This window comes from Eurosta solidaginis, chromosome X (genome assembly GCF_040869045.1).
Source record: "Eurosta solidaginis isolate ZX-2024a chromosome X, ASM4086904v1, whole genome shotgun sequence".
Classification (NCBI taxonomy): Eukaryota; Metazoa; Arthropoda; class Insecta; order Diptera; family Tephritidae; genus Eurosta; species Eurosta solidaginis.
Genome location: NC_090324.1, coordinates 120,510,300 through 120,533,106, shown reverse-complemented (window position 1 = coordinate 120,533,106; position 22,807 = coordinate 120,510,300).

Sequence of the window (22,807 nt, the reverse complement as noted above, 5' to 3'; positions counted from 1 at the left end):
GCGGGTGATTTTCATACATATTGGTGACTAGGGTCTCGAGATATAGGCCAAAACGTGGATCAGGGTAACACTAGGATGTGTTTTTACATTATGGATATCAAATTGAAGCTGTTGATGTGTGCTCTAATACAGAGCAAGTTTTACGCCGCTGGGTGACTATGGTCTCGAGGTATAGGTAAAAACGTGGACCCGGATACACCTAGAATTTTTTTTTTTACATTATGGGTATCAAATTGAAGCTGTAGCTGTATGCTTTAGTACAGAGTAAGTTTTACACCGCTGGGTGGCTACGATCACGAGATGTAGGCGAAAACATGGCTCCGGATACCCCTAGAATGTGCGTATATTATGGATATCAAATGAAAGCTGTTGCTGAGAGCTTTAAAGTAATTTTCATTGTGATATTCGATTTAGTCGTATCAACCTGGCAAAACTGATAAATATGCATGCGAAGGCGAAATAAAGACATGAATTAATAATACCCACATACCTATTGACATACGTCCTATTCGATTTGCCTGAAATTTGGTATATAAATTTGCCTATATTAGTATTTACGATGCTTTTTTCCGGGAAGTAGACCAGAGACGGACTGGGACTGGGATTAGGACTAGGACTTGGACTGAGATTGAGACTAAGACTCGGATTGGGACTGGGACTGAAAATCGGAATGGGACTGGACAAAATACAGACCACCCTCTGGGACTGGCAATAAGATATGAAGAAGAGAGAGAAAATCTTGAGAGAAGAGAAAAGAGAGAAGGGGAAGGAGACTGAGAAAGAGATAGAATGAGGCGAAGATGGAGATAGATGAAGAGAAAAATACGGAGGGAGGAGTGAAGACAAAGATTAGGAAAAGGTGTAGAGATGCGAGGGCAGAGTTAGACGGAAAAAACTTATTCAAATGTATGCAGATATACAAAATTTAGAGCAGAACAACGTCTGCCGGGTCTGCTAATTTTGTATAAATACTAAGGCAACTTCGTCGATAAAAAAAATAATGATTGGTTTGACACCAAAACACAACAGTCTTTTTTCTAATTTTATTCATCTTCTGATTTTATTCATTACAGCTTCGAAGAAATGTGTACATCTTTCATCTTTGAAGTCGTCACCCTCAGCAGAAAATATCATCTCCTATGTTGCCAGAAATGCTAAAATTTAACATAGCCAAATTGTGTGCTTTCCGCTGGTCAAAAAAGGTACTGAAAAAAAATAACTAAGGAAAATTAATTTTAAACTTGGTATTTCGCTATCCCTTTTGAGTATTGTTCTGAACCCAGAGCTCTGGCCGGCCGATGTTAAAGTCAAGGCCTTCCATAATCGGCGAAAATGAATTCCTGCATCCAAGGAAGATTAGTAATCAGCCAACCTCTTGGATCATAGTAATTTAAAAATTTATTTTTAAAATATATGTGGCATGCGAACAAAGTTTGAAGCAATCCGAACTTTCAGCTGTTTTTGTGTTAATTGAAACTTGGCTCAACCCGGCTTTCACGACAGTGACATTTTCGACTCGAATTTATTCAACGTTTTTCGCAAAAACAGAGATTGTGTGAAAACTGGCTGTTCTTTGGGTGGTGACGTACTGAATGCGGTCCGGCGTAACTTAAATTCCCTTGAAATTCCTCTGAGTAATCATGATACTTTCCTTGATCAACCATGTGTTTGTATCAATGGTTCGTCAACTCATGGATCATTGTGTGTTTTTGGCTCTTATATTCAACCTAGCAGTTCAGCTGACACGTATAAAGCACATACTGACAACATCATCAATGTTGTTCTTAATAAACTAGCAGACAACGATCTTTGCGTTCTTGATGATTTCAACCTTATAAATAAAATATATCATTGTGTGGAAGCTACTCCAAATATAACCTAATTCCTACCAATGTAACTGCGGTACAAGAATTTTATTGTATTGATAACATATTAAGTCTTTATCTTGTTCAAATCAATAGTTTTACTAACAAGCTTAATATAATTCTTGATCTCATTTTCGTTAGTACGACTCTAAATACTTCTATTTCTGAATGTATTTCGCCTATCTCACCCGCAGATCGACATCATATCCCATTGTGCCTGAATATTGAATTCTATGAGTTCATTGTCTATCAATCTGATTATTATTATTATTAGTAGGTCTGGAAGCACTTCGACCTTTGTGCAAGACCTTACAGCATAATTTTGTATCCGGAGGCTTTTAGTAAGTTCCTCTTCAGGCTTTTAACTCCATATCACATAAGGATTAAGAGTCCCATCACCTAAATGGGATAGTCTCTGCCTAGCTAGAGCTACGCATTCGCAGAGAATATGAACCGGCGTTTCATCATCCAGCTCACAGAAACAACAAATTTGGGTATCGGATAGATTTAATTTACTTAGGTGATATCGTAGATCGCAGTGTCCCGTATAGTACCCAGTGAGAGTTCTTAGATCCTCCCTGCTTAGATTAATGAGTTTGACTGATACTTTCGTTGCCGGAAGTATAAATAGTTTGGCCTGCCTTTGCTCTGGGCAGTCAACCCAGTGACGTCTGAAATGTTTAGTTTACCAGTTACTAATATTTTCCCTGGTATGTGCTTTTGTAAGTCCACAAAAGGGCTCTGGACCATATAATGTTGTTGTAGCACCTTGCTTTGCTAGGTAATCTGCTTGTTCATGTCCCTGATGTTCGGGAACCAATCCTAACAAAGCCTTGTTTTTGTCTCCCAGGGAATTAAGGATTTCAGTGCATTCATCCACTAGTTTAGATGTAACTGTGTAGGATTGCAAGGCACGCAGGGCCGCCTGGCTGTCCGACATAATGTAGATGCTCTTCGATGTTGAGCCTCTCCGCAGACATTCTCTACCACAGACTTCCATTGCATGAATTTCAGCCTGAAATATGGTGGGGTAGCATCCCATTGGTATCGATTTCTTGAAGTTCGGCCCGTAGATGCCAGCTCAAGTTTTTCTGTCTTCGAATTTCGATCCATCCATAAACGAGACTTCTGAGTCAGGGTCGCTATAAGGATTCCCTATTTCCCCGTGGGTCCTGTCCACAATGGACACTTCAAGGTTCCGTGAGATTCTGAGCTTAGGGGACATTACGTCACGCAGTAGTAATGAGGGATTTCCTATGCATTTTCTTATTACTTTCAAATGCCATACCATATTTCCTTGCTTTAACTCAGAAATATTTGGAAGTCTTAGTGCGCCTAGTGTTGCGCCTTTCTCTATCAGAATAGGGAAGGGAGGTATTCCCACTAAAGCACTAAGTGCATCAGCAGGGGCGGTTATACCAACGCAAACTAGTCGATGCAGTTTACTTAGTTTAGCTGTTGCCGTTCTTTGCGTGACCTTCTGCCACCAAACTAGGGAAGCACAGGTGACTATTGACCTTACGACAGTATTAAGTGTCCAATATACCATTTTTGGACATATCCCCCATGTTTTGCCGTAGAGGCGAGTACAGGCGAAGAAAGCTCTTGTTGCCTTGTTTAGGATAGCATCCAAATGAGCATTCCACGTGACGGTTCTATCCAGTGCGACCTCTAGATATTTAGCCTCTATTGAGAATTGTATTTTTGTACCACGCTGGGATGGTTCTGGGATAGATACTTTCATTCTCCGGGTGAAAGGCACTACAACAGTTTTGTTAGGATTTATAGACAATCCTTTGATATCACACCACGTCTCTATGATATAAACGGCTTGTTGTATGCGATCTGATAATGTATCTTCGTGCATCCCTGTGATGCAAATGACTAGGTCATCTGCATATCCTTGTGTCTCAAATCCCTTGGTTTTCATTAACTGAAGGAGGTCAGCTATGACCAGAGCACAGGAGAGGGGAGAGCACACCTCCTTGTGGACATCCTCTTGTGGCCGCAATTGATTCAGTTGTCCCTCCCAGTTCCAAATGGATTTTTCTAATCTTTAACATGGACAGCACCAATCGAATTATTATAGGGCTTATGTCCTTGTCAATCATAGCTTGTTCGATAGCTTGATGTGTTGTGTTATCGAAAGCCCATGATATATCAATAAAAGCGCAGGGGCTATATTTTTAGACTCTAGAGCCTTTTCGATTTTTCCCGTGAGACCATGAATAGCCGTCTCCTTGGATTTTCCTGACTTTGAGGTTATTTAGATTGACCTTCCTGATATGCTGATCTAAGATTTTCTCCATACCTTTTAGGAGATACGAGCTCAGACTTATTGGTCGATACGATGAAGGAAATTGCTCGGGTTTCCCTGGCTTAGGTAGAAATACTACCTTAACCTCTGCCCACCTGTTTGGGATATGGCCGAGCAGTAGTGATGCCTTATATAAAGTGGATAGGACTGGGGCTATATGATTTATCCCTTGCTGTAACATACAAAGGTAGACCCCATCCGGTCATGGTGACTTGAATGGGCTGAAATTAGACAGAGCCCAGAGCTCGTTTCACAGTGGTGAGCTTTGTTGCTAGGCTTGTTTCATTACCGCTGATGGTTGGCAAATCTACCACTCGTAATTGATAGCCTGCTATGCAGTTAGGAAAGTGTGTTTCGAGTAATAGTTTGCTCGTCTCTTCCGGCCGCGTGGTGTAGCTCCCAGCTGTCATGTGTTCCGGAATGTGACCAATGTCGAATACAATGTGTTTTTGGTCCGACATTGACTCTTCTCCCGAAACATGCCAGTTAATGACGGTGCTGGCCGCTCTTGGGCGGGAACTGGTGGCATAAATTAACTTACCATCATTACTGTTCAGGCCTTTAACGGCACCGTGTTGAATCCAGGGCTCCTGGATGAAGGCTATTCCCAGACCTTCTTCTGCAAATTTTTTTATTAAGACGTCTGAGGCTACCTTAGTGTGGTGAAGATTCACCTGAAGGCATTTCAGACGTCTTTGCTTTTGGGCTTTAATAGGGAGGCGAGGCACTTTACGGTCTTTGCGGCCACGTATAGCCACATTCCTTGCCCTATAGCTACGCGACATTACGGCTTCTTTGGCCGTTCGTCCTAGTCCTTTCTTGTTCCCTTTCCTGACATTGGAGCTCCTAAGAGGTGGTTGCCTTGTTGTCAGGTTTTGGGGGCAGGCTGGAGGACTGTCGCTGCCTCGTTTGGCCTTTGTGGGTCAACACTAGACCCAAAAGGCCTGGGCTCTTCTTGAGAAGGTTTATTGGGGATGTCCGATTGGCTCGGCAAATCCTGCTGTTCAGTAGGTAAATGCCTACTAGATACCTTCAGGGTCTCCGAACAGCAGCGTTTTTCATCGGTAACCGTTTCATCCCCTCACCCTCATTCACTGCCGCTGGTATTTATATATACCAGGGGCAAGGATGGCTTGTTTTTGGGCCTTAGCTTGACTCTGTCAAACCCACAGTAATTCAAATAGTTGCGTTGCTTTATTAGCTCGGCAGACAACGGATCGAAGGCTATTTTAATTTCCGCCACCGTGGACTTTCGAATCCGGTTTAGGATTCTCCAGTTCCTTGTACTCAAGCCAAAATTTTGGGCCTCAGCTAACCTCAAGATGTCGTCGTTTGAGGGGCATTCCTTTTCCTTAAAGTACCCCACGAGAATAATGCGACGTGGTATATCCACATCAGATACTACCTTCAGCTTGGCACCCTGCCATAGAGTGAGCTTTGGGGCGATAGCCCTTAGCCACTCCGCGGCGGTTGCATCCCTGCAGGTGATAGAAAGCCAGCCTGGGCGAGATATGCAACCGCTAAATATGGGCCTTATAGCACAATCTTTTTGACTCAACACCTCTCCCCGGATGGCCTTCTGTATGGCCTTCAGTATGGCCTTCAGTTCCCCTGAAGGCCAGACCGTGGCTGGATAGTCGGGAGGTATAATGCCTAGCCTTACCCCACTCAGGACATCCCTGAAAGTTATCGACTACTTTGCTGTTGCATCACGATGGGGAGGAATTGTTGCCTCGACATTCGATGCACAGCTTTCCACAGCTTGTGACAATATTTTTGTATTGCCAGCTGTGGGCAGCGACATCTTTTTGGGCTCTCTCTCTGGTGGAGTAGAGCTATCTGAGCGACCTCTCTTGGCTGACTCCTCACCACGGACCGATCCCCAGGGTTTTTTGGCAAGTCCCCTGGCTTCATCGTAGCTAATTCCCCTTGACAATAATCGCTTGAGACGTTTTCGAGCGACAACACTTAGCTGATCGCGGTCTGCATTCTGGCCAGGCTGATCGCTTTTCGCGGAAGAGGCAAGGAAACTCTCTTCATCCTCCGGCGAGATTGCGGATTGTGACTCTATCCGAATTGCATCCCGCAGAGTCCCCACATCTGCCATCTCCACGTCAAGCAGGGGAATATTCGGCCCGGCAAGTCTGTGGCGGTAGCTGATTCGGCTTGCACCGAAAGGCCGCAATCGACCTGATCTATTGAGAACTGTTCAGCACCATTTTGGTTTTTTTTGTATATTATTTTCATCCACATAAATACCGACGAGTATGGGGGTAGGTAGTTTAGCTGGGACATAGCCCCCCATATCTCAGCAAGACTAATTACAATCAGAGGGCGCCAGGTATCTGGAGGCCACCGTTATAATACACAATAACGTAGTGCCATTCATCCCATGAGCACGGTTCGGGTGACACTCGGAATTACGGGCTTTATCGAGTTGTCCTCTCTAGATCCGCCATATTTGTTAGCAAAGCTTGGGCACCTTATTCAGGGTGTGAATATTCGCCACGCATGGCCGGTCTTGAACTAAAAATAGCACCCGTTTATAGTAGAACTTGGCCCAGGGAAAACGGAGTACGGATGGGAGATGGGAGAAGAAGGGAAATCCGGTTATAGGAGAAGAAAAGGGTCGCCGCTCGCATTCGTGCCGAAGCGTTACCAGGTGCCACCGCGAGGAGGCGCCACCCCAATATGGGGGGAGGGTGCAAGCACCTACGGGTCGACGTTTTGGGATGACGCCGGTGTGTGCGAGGCGCGACATCCCCATCAAAGACACCCTATCAATCTGATAGTAAACTTTCTTTCAAGTTTTATTTCTGTGATTTCCAAAAATTGAACGCCTCTTTTCTTGATACTTGTTGGGAATCTCTTCTCTCCGGGATGGATCTAAATGACTGCTATTCTGCATTTAACACCCATGTCTTCGAAATCTGTTCGGCGAATATTCCACTTAATCGAAAGAAGCCTTACAAAATTCCGTGGTATACTCATGGCCTAAAACGACTTAAGAACCAGCGTAATAAGTGGCACAAAAAGTTCCTGAAATCTAAATGATCTTACCCTGTACAAGCAGCTGTCAAAAAAATTTAACTGCCTCAACAAATTTATTTATAAAAACTATGAAATAAAATAAAGAAACATTAGAAAATAAATAACCTAATACCCCCCCCCCCTCTAAAATACAAATAAATAATGTTATAAATCTTTATATATAAAAATCACGTGTCACTATGTTTGGCGCCAAAGGACTCCTAACCTACTGAGCCGATTTTGAATTTGTTTTGCACCCCGCGTGTAGTTTGATCTAACTTGAAATGTAGGATAGGCTATAACTCAGTTTATAGTCGCAATATTATTTCATTGCAATTTTTTTTTTTTTATACGTAATAATAAAATGTTACGTACACGCACCGGCACTCACATTTTCAGGTGGTGCGGATATACTTCCTTGTAATTGGTGGGTGTTTAATTAAACAACGTGCTTATCTATAAAAAATATTATAGCGAATGGTATCAATTATAGCACATTACAGGACCGCCGAGAGGGTGGGGGGAGGGGTTAGCCCCGGGCCCGTGGTTTCTGAGGGGGCCCTCGATTTAGAGGTACTATGACATTTTTTTTTAACTCTGGAGAGTCTTTAGTTGTTCCATGTGCAATTTTTAAGCCGAATTTCAAAAGCAACGAAAATCTGCATTTCGCTATAATATTATAGTGAAGTGTGAAAAATAAAAATCTATATATATAAAAAGAAAGGCTAAAATGTGTGTTAGTTGGTCGCCGGTGTTTGAAGAGATGCGTCGGTCAATTTTGTTCAAACTTGGTTACTACATAGGTTTGGTTGCGATCGACGTACAGGGTCTCGAGATATAGGCCGAAACGTGGACCCGAGTACCCCTAGAATGTGTTTATAGAATATGGATAGCAAATGAAAGCTGTTGATGAGTGCTTTAGTAGAGGGTAATTTTCATACCCCTGGGTAACTAGGGTGCTTATACAATATGGATATCAGATGAAAGCTGCTGATAAGTGCTTTAGTACAGAGTAATATTTTATCCAGAGACGGACTGGGACTGGGATTAGGACTAGGACTGGGACTGACACTCGGAGTGGGACTGGGACTGGGATTGGGACTGGGACTGAAATAAAATACATACCACCCTCTGGGACAGGCTATAATGGATGCAGAAGAATGAGAAGAAATTGAGAGAAGTGAAAAGAGAAAAGAGAGGAGGAGATTGAGGAAGAGATAGATTGAGACGAAGGTGGAGATAGATGAAGCGAAAAAGACGGAGGGAGGAGTGAATAAAAGGATTAGGAAAAAGTGAAGAGGGGGGGAGGGCAGATTCAGACGGAAAAAGCTTATTAAAATGTATGCAGATAGGCCAAATTTAGGGCAGAGCAGCGTCTGCCGGGTCTTCTAGTTTTATATAAAAAGGAGTATAAAGTATAGTTATATAAGGAGTAACAAATAATAATCATCTTAATATTCTACCCCCTAAAATTGCTATAATAACTAATCCTATTATACATCGAAGCATAATTCATCCTTCATCATTCCGTGTTATACTCATGGCCTGAAACGACATAAGAACCAGTGTAATAAGTGGCAAAAAAATTCCTGAAATCTAAATCATCTGACCCTGTACAAGCAGCTGTCAAATACATTTAACTGCCTCAACAAATTTCCTTATAAAAACTATGTGATTGGGGTGGAAGCTAAAATTAAATCTAAACCACAAAATGTTTTGGCATTTTGTCAAATCTAACAAGTAAGAACGGGACTGTCTTCGACTGTGCCGAAGACTTCATACCTTTCGTGAATGGGGCTCAACAATCATCTTATCCCGTTCGCAATCTCCCAATAACCGGATGTATAAGATAAGAAATATATAGTGAACAAATGTACATACCTAAACGATTTTTAAGATAAATATAAAATAAACAAGTAAGGAAGGCTAAGTTCGAGTGTAACCGAACATTACATACTCAGCTGAGAGCTGTGGAGACAAAATAAGGGAAAATCACCATTTAGAAAATGAAGCTAAGGTAACCCTGGAATGTGTTTGTATGACATGGGTATAAAATATAAGGTATTAAAGAGCATTTTAAAAGGGAGTGGGCCATAGTTCTATAGGTGGACGCCATTTCGGGATATCGCCATAAAGGTGGACCGGGAGTGACTCTAGAATCTCTTTGTACGATATGGTATCAAATGAAAGGTGGTAATGACTATTTTAAAAGGGAGTGGTCCTTAGTTCTATAGGTGGACGTCTTTTCGAGATATCGCCATAAAGGTGGACCAGGGGTGACTATGGAATGTGTTTGTACGATATGGGTATCAAATGAAAGGTGTTAATGAGTATTTTAAAAGAGAGTGGGCCTTCGTTCTATGGGTGGAAGCCTTTTCGAGATATCACCATAAGGCGGACCAGGGGTGACTCTACAATGTATTTGTACGTTATGGGTATCAAATTAAAGGTATTAATGAGGGTTCTAAAAGGGAGTGACCCTTAGTTGTATATGTGAAGGCGTTTTCGAGATATCGACCAAAATGTGGACCAGGGCGAGCCAGAATATCATCTGTTGGGTACCGCTAATTTATTTTTATATGTAATACCACGAACAGTATTCCTGCCAAGATTCCAAGGGCTTTTGATTTCTCCCTGCATAACTTTTTCATTATCTTCTACTGATCAGTGTTCGATCGATCGTGTAAGCTGCAGGTTCGCCGTGCTCGCTCGCTCCTATACTTATTTTTTCTATTCTGTGTACGGACTAAAAAACAAAAAAAATAACTAAACGAGGAATTGCATTTAGTGAAGAAAACAATATGTCTTCATCTAAAACAATTAAATTTAATGATTCATCAGGCAAAAGTGGTGCATCACGGCACAATTTTTATGCCCACATTCAAATGTTAAACGATGATGATAGGGAAGATATTGATGTTGATGAACCAACAGAAATTATCAAAGAATCAATTTCACCAATAAAAGTGCTAACTCAAAACAGAAATCAAGTTATAAAATGTCTTGATGATAAAAACGTTAAAAACTTTCTTGTGAAAAAGATTTCGATTGGTATTAATTTGTGAAGACAAACAAACGTTTGATGCAACTATAACTGTTCTCAAGGAAAATAACTTGCAATTCTTTCATCATGATATGAAACAAGATCGACCTTTCAAGGTCGTAATTCATGGGCTAGAAGGTGTAAATGCCAACGAAGTAAAAAGTGAGCTAATAACGCGCGGTCTCAAGTGCGTTGAAGTAAAAGTAGTGACAAAAACATGCAACAACTACACGACTACTCAAGCTGCTCAAACTGTGCCGGAACACAGTGTTTCGTGCTAGCTGGACAAAAACAAAGTTCTTATTCCAAGAAAAGTGTAATGAGAAATGAAAGAAAACAAACAAAATAACGGGATTTTTGCTTTTTTTGATATTTTTGCTCATATGTATTGAGTAATTGAAGTAAGATGGCAGGAGTGGCCGTAAAATGTATTGATTAATTTGCAAAATTCTTGTTGAATATTAAGCTTCATATTTTTTTTAAGTGAACACTTTTATATAATTTTTTTGATGGATTCTAAGCTCTAAGGTAAGTAAATTTTTTTAATAGTAATTATTTCGCAATTATAATATTTTAAATATATTTAACATTCCGTTATTAAGAAGAAAAGGTATTTTTTCTCTATATTTTTAACTTTAGGGACAAAAAAGTTACATACATCCGCGGACATCCGGGCTAAATTTTACATATGTTATAGTCGCAAGTATTCTCTAATAGTCGAAAAAAAACCATTGCGAATTCTTTGCACATCTATTTAAAATTTTTTTTTTTGTAGATTTAGTTATCTCTACATATAAAATTGGATGTATGTACGTACCAGCTCCGACGAGATATTTGAACCTTTAAAGCTGATCTACAAAACACCAAACTTTAAAGCTGATCTACAATGCCATAAAACACACAAAAATAAACACGCAAGGTCAACAAGGGCACACCAAAGCAAAAAAGCGAAGATCACTGACTTCAACCTGCCACAACCTACCGCACCAGTCACCAAGGCATAAAAACAGGTACATACAAAGCAATCCTAATGCAGGTATAACCACACAGGAACGCAACACACAACAACCCCATTTGGTAGCATCTACGCCAATACCTGAATGTAATATAAATACGGCAAAACTTGGATTGATAGTAGATAAACCAAAACCAGGTTTCGGCAATACTAATGACGGCAACACTGCTAGTAGGTTTTTCGAAAATTCTGAGACTGGTGCTGAGATTACGGGACTGGATGTTACGCTCATCAAAAGATTCGACACTCTCCTTCTCGCATTAGCATCTGGGCACAATATAAATATCCAAAGATTTGAAAAATTTGCGGTCGGGACTAAAAAACTATACATAGATTTCTATCCATGGTTTAATATACCTCTTACAGTTCATAAAATCTTAGTGCATAGTACTGATATTATAAAATCAGCAATTTTACCTATTGGTCAACTTTATGAGGAAGCACAGGAAGCCCGTAACAAAGATTTGAGACGATTCAGGGATGATAACATACAAAAGCAGTTGCGTGAAGCCACGAATAGAGATCTTATGAATATGTTGCTTATAACATCGGATCCTTTAGTTAACAGTTTTAGGGAGATACCTAAGAAAAAATTTAAAAGTCTGACTTCAGAACTCTTAAACTTACTGTCCCCCGATAATGTTGTGGAGTCAATAAATACCCCAGTTGTTTCAAGCTTTCACAATAGTGTTGCTGATGCTCATGACTATTCCACAAGTGACTCATCGAATGAAAGTGATGATAGCGAATAATAACAAAATTATAAAAGATAACCTACTCTATAACTTTTTGTTGGATCAGGTTTTATTTAATTTAAATCTATTGTTTTTGTACTTTTTATGATATTTTACTTTTAAGTTTTTTTAATAAGTAATTTTCACATAATTAATTTAATTATTTACATTGTTATTTTTATTATTGTAATTCACTTTTACATTCCTGACTGGTACTATAAAATAATTTTGTAAAAATTGTAGTGCCAGGATAAATAGTCAAATAAATACAAAATATGTATGTACATATGTACAGTCACTCACATAAATAAGTAGACACCCTTTTTGCACAATTCTTACAACTTTCGCTTTCGCAAATTTATTTTAACTAATTCCCATAAGAAAATTTGTCATGATCTATAACAAAAACTAAATTATATTTAAAAAATGCTTAAAAAATTCGACGAATTTTCATAAAAAGTTTTAATTTTTTTTCCGAATTTTTAGAATTTTTTAGAGTATTGAGATTTGTAGTCCATTCATTTTAAGTACAATAAAGTAATATTCTTAAGCCCTTTAAATTTTTTTGGATCTATGTCACTTATTCACATGAGTTACTGTATATGAAATAAGCAAATGTATGCATATGAAGTAAAATTTTGGAAAAAAAATAAAAAAAAGAACACATGGCTAAAAAAAATGACGTAGTTGTAATAAATGATTGCATATGAAACGAAAAATCTCATAAAATAATTTTGCCCAGCTAGCTTGTTCTACACGAAACACTGTGCGGAAAACACAAAGCAAGTGAGTGCATAGCTCCAAATAAACTGCGCTGCGCAGACTGCAATGGTGAGCACAAGTCAACTGACCCACGCTGTACAAACCGTGAAGCTTTTTTACGTATAAGAGAATCTATCAACATGAGAAACCAGCGAAACTCTTAAAAAAAATGAACATACAACCTAAGTCGTTTAACTACAACTCTTCTTCATTTCCTTCATTACACAATACTTCGAGAGTACTTCCAACAACTCTGCCTCTCACCCATGCCTGGCATCGCAGCAGTTCACATAACACAAATCATCAAAATAATGAGTTATTCACAGAAAGTGAAATAACCCAGCTAACGTTAGATATTTTAATGAAATTAAAAGAATGCAGAACCAAAATAGATCAGTTCAATTTTATCACGCAACTGGCAATTAAATACACTAAAACTAACTCTCGTAGTATCCTAAATAAAAAAAAAAATGAATTTTTTCATTACCTAGAAACCAACAAAACAGATATATGCCTGCTTTCGGAAACATGGCTAAATAATAAATTAAAGTTATCTCACTCAGACTACTTTGTCATAAGAAAAGATCGCTTACGTAGAAATGGTGGTGGTGTGGCTATGCTCATCCGAAAATCGATTCAATTTAGTGTTATCCCAAGCATTGTAACAGAAGTAATTGAAAATATTGGTATTGAATTGTGTTCCAAAAATGGTACAAAAATAAAATTGTTTAGTGTTTATTTCCCAGGTGGGTCACGTTATAATGGCATCCAAAGTAAGTTTAAAGCAGACTTGAGAAAACTTTTTAATCAAAACTGCAAATTCGCTCTATGTGTTGATTTTAATAGCAGGCACAGGATATGGGGCTGCTTGCGAGCAAATTCGTGGGGAAATATTTTACAAGAGGTCTCTACCTTGTATCCTGTATCAATGTCACATTCCCAAACTCCTACATACATTCCCCCTGCTGCCAGGAGTAGACCTTCTACAATTGATCTCATTTTATCAAATATACCTGAATTCATTTCTCAACCAATCGCAGTAAACGCGCTCAGCTCCGATCACCTGCCAGTCGAGTTAAAATGAAACTCGATATTTCATTTAATCAGCCCCTATGCTTTGACTACAAGCGTGCCAATTGGTACAGATACAACCAGTTCCTAAAACGGGAATTCAATAACATGTCTATGGACATAAGTGAAGCTACTAGCAAAATTAGTGTAGATAAAGAAATTGAGCTCTTTACCTAAGTAGCCTATGATAAATATCATTGCAAATTACCTGCATCCATTTTGAACATATTACAATTAAGAAACTCATATCGCAGAGAATCGGTACGATATCAACAACAAACATACTATGAGTTGTTGAAATACTACAATGCTCTGATTAAGAATGAGATTTTTAGGTTTAGGAACGAAAAATGGAACAAAAGACTGAGATCCCTTGAATAAAGGTCACACCCATTTCACAAAGTTTTTTCTAAAATTATATTTTGCGTCAAAAACCAATCCAATTACCATGTTTCATCCCTTTTTTCATATTTGATATGGAATTATGGCATTTTTTTTTTAATTTTTCGTAATTCTCGATATCGAAAAAGTGGGTGTGGTTATAGTCCGATTTCGGCCATTTTCATACCAAGATAAATGGAGTTAAGATAAGTACGTGAACTAAATTTAGTAAAGATATATCGATTTTTGCTCAAGTTATCATGTTAACGGCCAAGTGGAAGGACAGGTGGTCGACTGTATAAAAACTGGGCGTGGCTTCAACCGATTTCGCCCATTTTCACACAAAACAGTTATCGTCATAGAATCTATGCCCCTACCAAATTTCACCAGGATTGGTAAATTTTTGTTCGACTTATTGCATTAAAAGTATTCTAGACGAATTAAATGAAAAAGGGCGGAGCCACGCCCACTTTGAAATTTTCTTTTATTTTTGTATTTTGGTGCACCATATCATTGGAGTTGAATGTTGGCATAATTTACTTATATACTGTAAAGATATCAAATTTTTCGATAAAATTTGATTTAAAAAATTTTTTTTTAAGTGGGCGTGTTCGCCATCCGGTTTTGCTAATTTTTATTTGGCACACAAATAGTAATATCAGTAACGTTTCGGCCAAATTTCATCAATATATCTTCAACGACTGCCAAATTACAGCTTGTAAAACCTTTAAATTACCTTATTTTAAAAGTGGACGGTGCCACGCCCATTGTCCAAATTTTACTAATTTTCTATTCTGCATCATAAGGTCAACCCAACTACCAAGTTTCATCGCTTTATCCGTCTTTGGTAATGAATTATCGCACTTTTTCTGTTTTTCGAAATTTTCGATATCGAAAAACTGGGCGTGGTTGCAGTCCGATTTTGTTCAGTTTAAATAGCGATCTGAGATGAGCGCCCAGTAACCCACATACCAAATTTCATCAATATAACTCAAAATTTACTGAAGTTATCGTGTTTACGGACGGACGGACATACGGACATGGCTAAATGAATTTCTTTTTTCGCCCAGATCATTTTAATATATAGAAGTCTACATCTATCTCGATTAGTTTATGCCGTTACGGATTGCCGTAATGCGAAAAAAGTTAATATACTCTGTGAGCTCTGGTCAGCTGAGTATAAAAATAGGTAGGTACTTTGTGTGAGTATGCAAAGTTTCAGGTTTTTTGTGGTCTGCATGTAAAAACTATGACAACGAATCACGTATTTCAACAATATATGACGTAAACGTAACTACTTGATGAAAGTTGTTGAAATTTGAAGATTCTAGCCGTAAGAAAGGGGCAAAAATTACAGTTTGTATGGGGTATATAATATATATATCACCGATCTCTATGATTTTTTCAGACAACAATATACGCTATATACGTAAGCAATTGGTGAAATTTTAAGCTTCTAGCTGTTAAAATGGGGCAGAAATTGCGCAAAGTTTCTTATCTGAACAATCGGTTGTATGAGATATATACTATATATATCACCGGTATCTATGATTTTTCAGACAACAATAATTGGTATACACGTAAGCGTTTGGTGAAATTTGAAGCTTCTACTGTTAAAATGGTGTTGAATTTGCAAAAAAAAAAAATATATATATATACTAGAAGACCCGGCTGACGTTGTCCTGCCCTAAATTTGGCCTATCTGCATACATTTTAATAAGCTTTTTCCGTCTGACTATGCCCTCCCCCCTCTTCACTTTTTCCTAATCCTTTTATTCACTCCTCCCTCCGTCTTTTTGGCTTCATTTATCTCCATCTTCGTTTCATTCTATCTCTTTCTCAATCTCCTTCTCTCTTTTCTCTTCTCTCAATTTCTTCTCATTCTTCTGCATCCCTTATTGCCTGTCCCAGAGGGTGGTATGTATTTTATTCCAGTCCCAGTCCCAGTCCCACTCCGAGTCTCAGTCCCAGTCCTAGTCCTAGTCCTAATCCCAGTCCCAGTCCGTCTCTGGATAATATATTACTCTATACTAAAGCACTCATCAACAGCTTTCATTTGATATCCAAATTGTATAAACACTGCCTAGGCATTCACTGGCCCACGTTTTGGCCTATATCTCGAGACCCTAGTCACCCAGGGGTATGAAAATTACATTATACACAACTAAAGACTCTCCTGAATTAAAAACAAGTAAGAACGGGACTGTGTTCGGCTGTGCCGAAGACTTCATACCTTTCATGAATGGGGCTGAACAATAATCTTATCCCGTTCGTAATCTCCGAATAATCGGATGTATAAGATAAGAAATATATAGTGAACAGGTCTGCATACCTTAACGATTTTTAAGATAAATATAAAATTAAAAACAGGTAGGTACTTTGTGTGAGGATGCAAAGTTTCTGGTTTTTTGTGGTCTGCGTGTAAAAACTATGACTGCGAATCACGTATTTCAACAATATATTGCGTAAACGTAACTATTTGATGAAATTTGATGAATTTTGAAGCTTCTAGCCGTAAAAAGGGGACAAAAATTGAGTTTATATGGGGTATATAATATATGTATATAGCACCGATCTCTATGATTTTTTCAGACAACAATATATGCAATACACGTAAGCATTTGGTGAAATTTGAAGCTTCTAGCTGTTAAAATGGGGAAGAAATTGCGCAAAGTTTCTTATCTGAACAATCGGTTGTATGGGATATATACTATATATACCACCGGTATCTATGATTTTCTCAGACAACAATATATGCTATACACGTAAGCATTTAGTGAAATTTGAACATATCTAAACAATTTTTAAGATAAATATAAAATAAAAAATAGGTAGGTAATCTGTGTGAGGATGCAAAGCTTCACGTTTTTTGTGGTCTGCATGTAAAAAGTATGACTACGAATCACGCATTTCAAAAATATATGACGTAAACGTAACTATTTGATGAAATTTGATGAATTTTGAAGCTTCTAGCCGTAAAAAAGGGGCAAAAAAGAGAGTTTATATGAAGTATATAATATATATACCACCGATCTCTATGATTTTTTCAGACAACAATATATGCTATATACGTAAGCATATGGTGAAATTTGAAGCGTCTAGCTGTTAAAAAGGGGCAGAAATTGCGCAAAGTTTCTTAACTGAACAATCGGTTGTATGAGATATATACTATATATACCATCGATCTCAATGATTTTTTCAGACAACAATATATGCTATACACGTAAGCATTTGGTGAAAGTTGAAGCTTCTAGCTGTTAAAATGGGGAAGAAATTGCCCAAAGTTTCTTATCTGAACAATCGGTTGTATGGGATATATACTATATATACCACCGGTATCTATGATTTTTTCAGACAACAATATATGCTATATACGTAAGCAATCGGTGAAATTTTAAGCTTATAGCTGTTAAAATGGGGTAGAAATTGCGAAAAGTTTCTTATCTGAACAATCGGTTGTATGAGATATATACTATATATACAACCGATCTCTATGATTTTTTCAGACAACAATATATGCTATATACGTAAACAATCGGTGAAATTTGAAGCTTATAGCTGTTAAAATGGGGTAGAAATTACGAAAAGTTCCTTATCTGAACAATCGGTTGTGGGGGATATATACTATATATACGACCGATGTCATCAATTTTTTCAGGCAACAATATGTGCAATATACGAAAGTATATGGTGAAGTTTGAAGCTTCAATCTGTTAAATTGGGTAAGATATTACAAAAAACCCTTTTTCTGAAAAATCGGTTGTATGGAGGATATATGCTATAGTGGTCCGATCCGGTCGGTTCCGACAAATGTCTAATCGGACACCCAAATACACCCGCTCACCAAATTTTATCAAGATATCTCAAAAATTTAGGGACTAGTTTGCATACAAACAGACAGACGGACAGACGGACAGACGGACATGGCTAAATCAACTCAGCTCTTCAACCTGATTATTTCGGTATACTTAATGGTGGGTCTATCTATTTTCCTTTAAGGACTTACAATTTTCGGTTTCGTGACGAAATTAATATACCATTTCATTTTCATGAAAGGTATAAAAATAGGTAGGTAATCTGTGTGAGGATGCAAAGCTTCACGTTTTTTGTGGTCTGCATGTAAAAAGTATGACTACGAATCACGTAATTCAAAAATATATGACGTAAACGTAACTATTTGATGAAATTTGATGAATTTTGAAGCTTCTAGCCATAAAAAAGGGGCAAAAATGAGAGTTTATATGAAGTATATAATATATATACCACCGATCTCTATGATTTTTTCAGACAACAATATATGCTATATACGTAAGCATTTTGTGAAATTTGAAGCTTCTAGCTGTTCAAACGGGGCAGAAATTGCGCAAAGTTTCTTATCTGAACAATCGGTTGTATGAGATATATACTATATATACAACCGATCTCTATGATTTTTTCAGACAACAATATATGCTATATACTTAAGCATTTGCTGAAATTTGAAGCTTCTAGCTGTTAAAATGGGGTAGAAATTGCGAAAAGTTTCTTATCTGAACAATCGGTTGTGTGAGATATATACTATATATACAACCGATCTCTATGATTTTTTCAGACAACGTAATATGCTATATACGTAGGCAGTCGGTGAAATTTTAAGCTTATAGCTGTTAAAATGGGGTAGAAATTGCGAAAAGTTTCTTATCTGAACAATCGGTTGTATGAGATATATACTATATATACAACCGATCTCTATGATTTTTTCAGACAACAATATATGCTATATACGTAAGCAATCGGTGAAATTTGAAGCTTATAGCTGTTAAAATAGGGTAGAAATTACGAAAAGTTCCTTATCTGAACAATCGGTTGTGGGGGATATATACTATATATACGACCGATCTCATCAATTTTTTCAGGCAACAATATGTGCAATATACGAAAGTATATGGTGAAGTTTGAAGCTTCAATCTGTTAAATTGGGTAAGATATTACAAAAAACCCCTTTTTCTGAAAAATCGGTTGTATGGAGGATATATGCTATAGTGGTCCGATCCGGTCGGTTCCGACCAATGTCTAATCGGACACCCAAATACACCTGCTCACCAAATTTTATCAAGATATCTCAAAAATTGAGGGACTAGTTTGCATACAAACAGACAGACGGACAGACGGACAGACGGACATGGCTAAATCAACTCAGCTCTTCAACCTGATTATTTCGGTATACTTAATGGTGGGTCTATCTATTTTCCTTTAAGGACTTACAATTTTCGGTTTCGTGACGAAATTAATATACCATTTCATTTTCATGAAAGTTATAAAAATAGGTAGGTAATCTGTGTGAGGATGCAAAGCTTCACGTTTTTTGTGGTCTGCATGTAAAAAGTATAACTACGAATCACGTATTTCAAAAATATATGACGTAAACGTAACCATTTGATGAAATTTGATGAATTTTGAAGCTTTTAGCCGTAAAAAAGGGGCAAAAATGAGAGTTTATATGAAGTATATAATATATAAACCACCGATCTCTATGATTTTTTCAGACAACAATATATGCTATATACGTAAGCATTTTGTGAAATTTGAAGCTTCTAGCTGTTAAAACGGGGCAGAAATTGCGCAAAGTTTCTTATCTGAACAATCGGTTGTATGAGATATATACTATATATACAACCGATCTCTATGATTTTTTCAGACAACAATATATGCTATATACTTAAGCATTTGCTGAAATTTGAAGCTTCTAGCTGTTAAAATGGGGTAGAAATTGCGAAAAGTTTCTTATCTGAACAATCGGTTGTGTGAGATATATACTATATATACAACCGATCTCTATGATTTTTTCAGACAACAATATATGCTATATACGTAAGCAATCGGTGAAATTTTAAGCTTATAGCTGTTAAAATGGGGTAGAAATTGCGAAAAGTTTCTTATCTGAACAATCGGTTGTATGAGATATATACTATATATACAACCGATCTCTATGATTTTTTCAGACAACAATATATGCTATATACGTAAGCAATCGGTGAAATTTGAAGCTTATAGCTGTTAAAATGGGGTAGAAATTACGAAAAGTTCCTTATCTGAACAATCGGTTGTGGGGGATATATACTATATATACGACCGATCTCATCAATTTTTTCAGGCAACAATATGTGCAATATACGAAAGTATATGGTGAAGTTTGAAGCTTCAATCTGTTAAATTGGGTAAGATATTACAAAAAACCCCTTTTTCTGAAAAATCGGTTGTATGGAGGATATATGCTATAGTGGCCCGATCCGGTCGGTTCCGACAAATGTCTAATCGGACACCCAAATACACCCGCTCACCAAATTTTATCAAGATATCTCAAAAATTTAGGGACTAGTTTGCATACAAACAGACAGACGGACAGACGGACAGACGGACATGGCTAAATCAACTCAGCTCTTCAACCTTATTATTTCGGTTTACTTAATGGTGGGTCTATCTATTTTCCTTTAAGGACTTACAATTTTCGGGTTCGTGACGAAATTAATATATCATTTCATTTTCATGAAAGGTATAAAAATAGGTAGGTAATCTGTGTTAGGATGCAAAGCTTCACGTTTTTTGTGGGGTGCATGTAAAAAGTATGACTACGAATCACGTAATTCAAAAATTTTTTCAGGCAACAATGTGTGCAATATACGAAAGTATATGGTAAGTTTGAAGCTTCAATCTGTTAAATTGGGTAAGATATTACAAAAATTTTCATGAAAGGTATAAAAATAGGTAGGTAATCTGTGTGAGGATGCAAAGCTTCACGTTTTTTGTGGTCTGCATGTAAAAACTATGACTACGAATCACGTATTTCAAAAATATATGACGTAAACGTAACTATTTGATGAAATTTGATGAATTTTGAAGCTTCTAGCCGTAAAAAAGGGGCAAAAATGACAGTTTATATGAAGTATATAATATATATATCACCGATCTCTATGATTTTTTCAGACAACAATATATGCTATATACGTAAGCATATGGTGAAATTTGAAGCGTCTAGCTGTTAAAAAGGGGCAGAAATTGCGCAAAGTTTCTTAACTGAACAATCGGTTGTATGAGATATATACTATATATACCATCGATCTCAATGATTTTTTCAGACAACAATATATGCTATACACGTAAGCATTTGGTGAAAGTTGAAGCTTCTAGCTGTTAAAATGGGGAAGAAATTGCGCAAAGTTTCTTATCTGAACAATCGGTTGTATGGGATATATACTATATATACCACCGGTATCTATGATTTTCTCAGACAACAATATATGCTATACACGTAAGTATTTAGTGAAATTTGAACATATCTAAACGATTTTTAAGATAAATATAAAATAAACAAGTAAGAACGGGACTGTCTTCGGCTGTGCCGAAGACTTCATACCTTTCATGAATGGGGCTGAACAATAATCTTATCCCGTTCGTAATCTCCGAATAATCGGATGTATAAGATAAGAAATATATAGTGAACAGATCTGCATACCTTAACGATTTTTAAGATAAATATAAAATTAAAAACAGGTAGGTACTTTGTGTGAGGATGCAAAGTTTCTGGTTTTTTGTGGTCTGCGTGTAAAAACTATGACTGCGAATCACGTATTTCAACAATATATTGCGTAAACGTAACTATTTGATGAAATTTGATGAATTTTGAAGCTTCTAGCCGTAAAAAGGGGACAAAAATTGAGTTTATATGGGGTATATAATATATGTATATAGCACCGATCTCTATGATTTTTTCAGACAACAATATATGCAATACACGTAAGCATTTGGTGAAATTTGAAGCTTCTAGCTGTTAAAATGGGGAAGAAATTGCGCAAAGTTTCTTATCTGAACAATCGGTTGTATGGGATATATACTCTATATACCACCGGTATCTATGATTTTCTCAGACAACAATATATGCTATACACGTAAGCATTTAGTGAAATTTGAACATATCTAAACAATTTTTAAGATAAATATAAAATAAAAAATAGGTAGGTAATCTGTGTGAGGATGCAAAGCTTCACGTTTTCTGTGGTCTGCATGTAAAAAGTATGACTACGAATCACGTATTTCAAAAATATATGACGTAAACGTAACTATTTGATGAAATTTGATGAATTTTGAAGCTTCTAGCCGTAAAAAAGGGGCAAAAATGAGAGTTTATATGAAGTATATAATATATATACCACCGATCTCTATGATTTTTTCAGACAACAATATATGCTATATACGTAAGCATATGGTGAAATTTGAAGCGTCTAGCTGTTAAAAAGGGGCAGAAATTGCGCAAAGTTTCTTAACTGAACAATCGGTTGTATGAGATATATACTATATATACCATCGATCTCAATGATTTTTTCAGACAACAATATATGCTATACACGTAAGCATTTGGTGAAAGTTGAAGCTTCTAGCTGTTAAAATGGGGAAGAAATTGCGCAAAGTTTCTTATCTGAACAATCGGTTGTATGGGATATATACTATATATACCACCGGTATCTATGATTTTTTCAGACAACAATATATGCTATATACGTAAGCAATCGGTGAAATTTTAAGCTTATAGCTGTTAAAATGGGGTAGAAATTG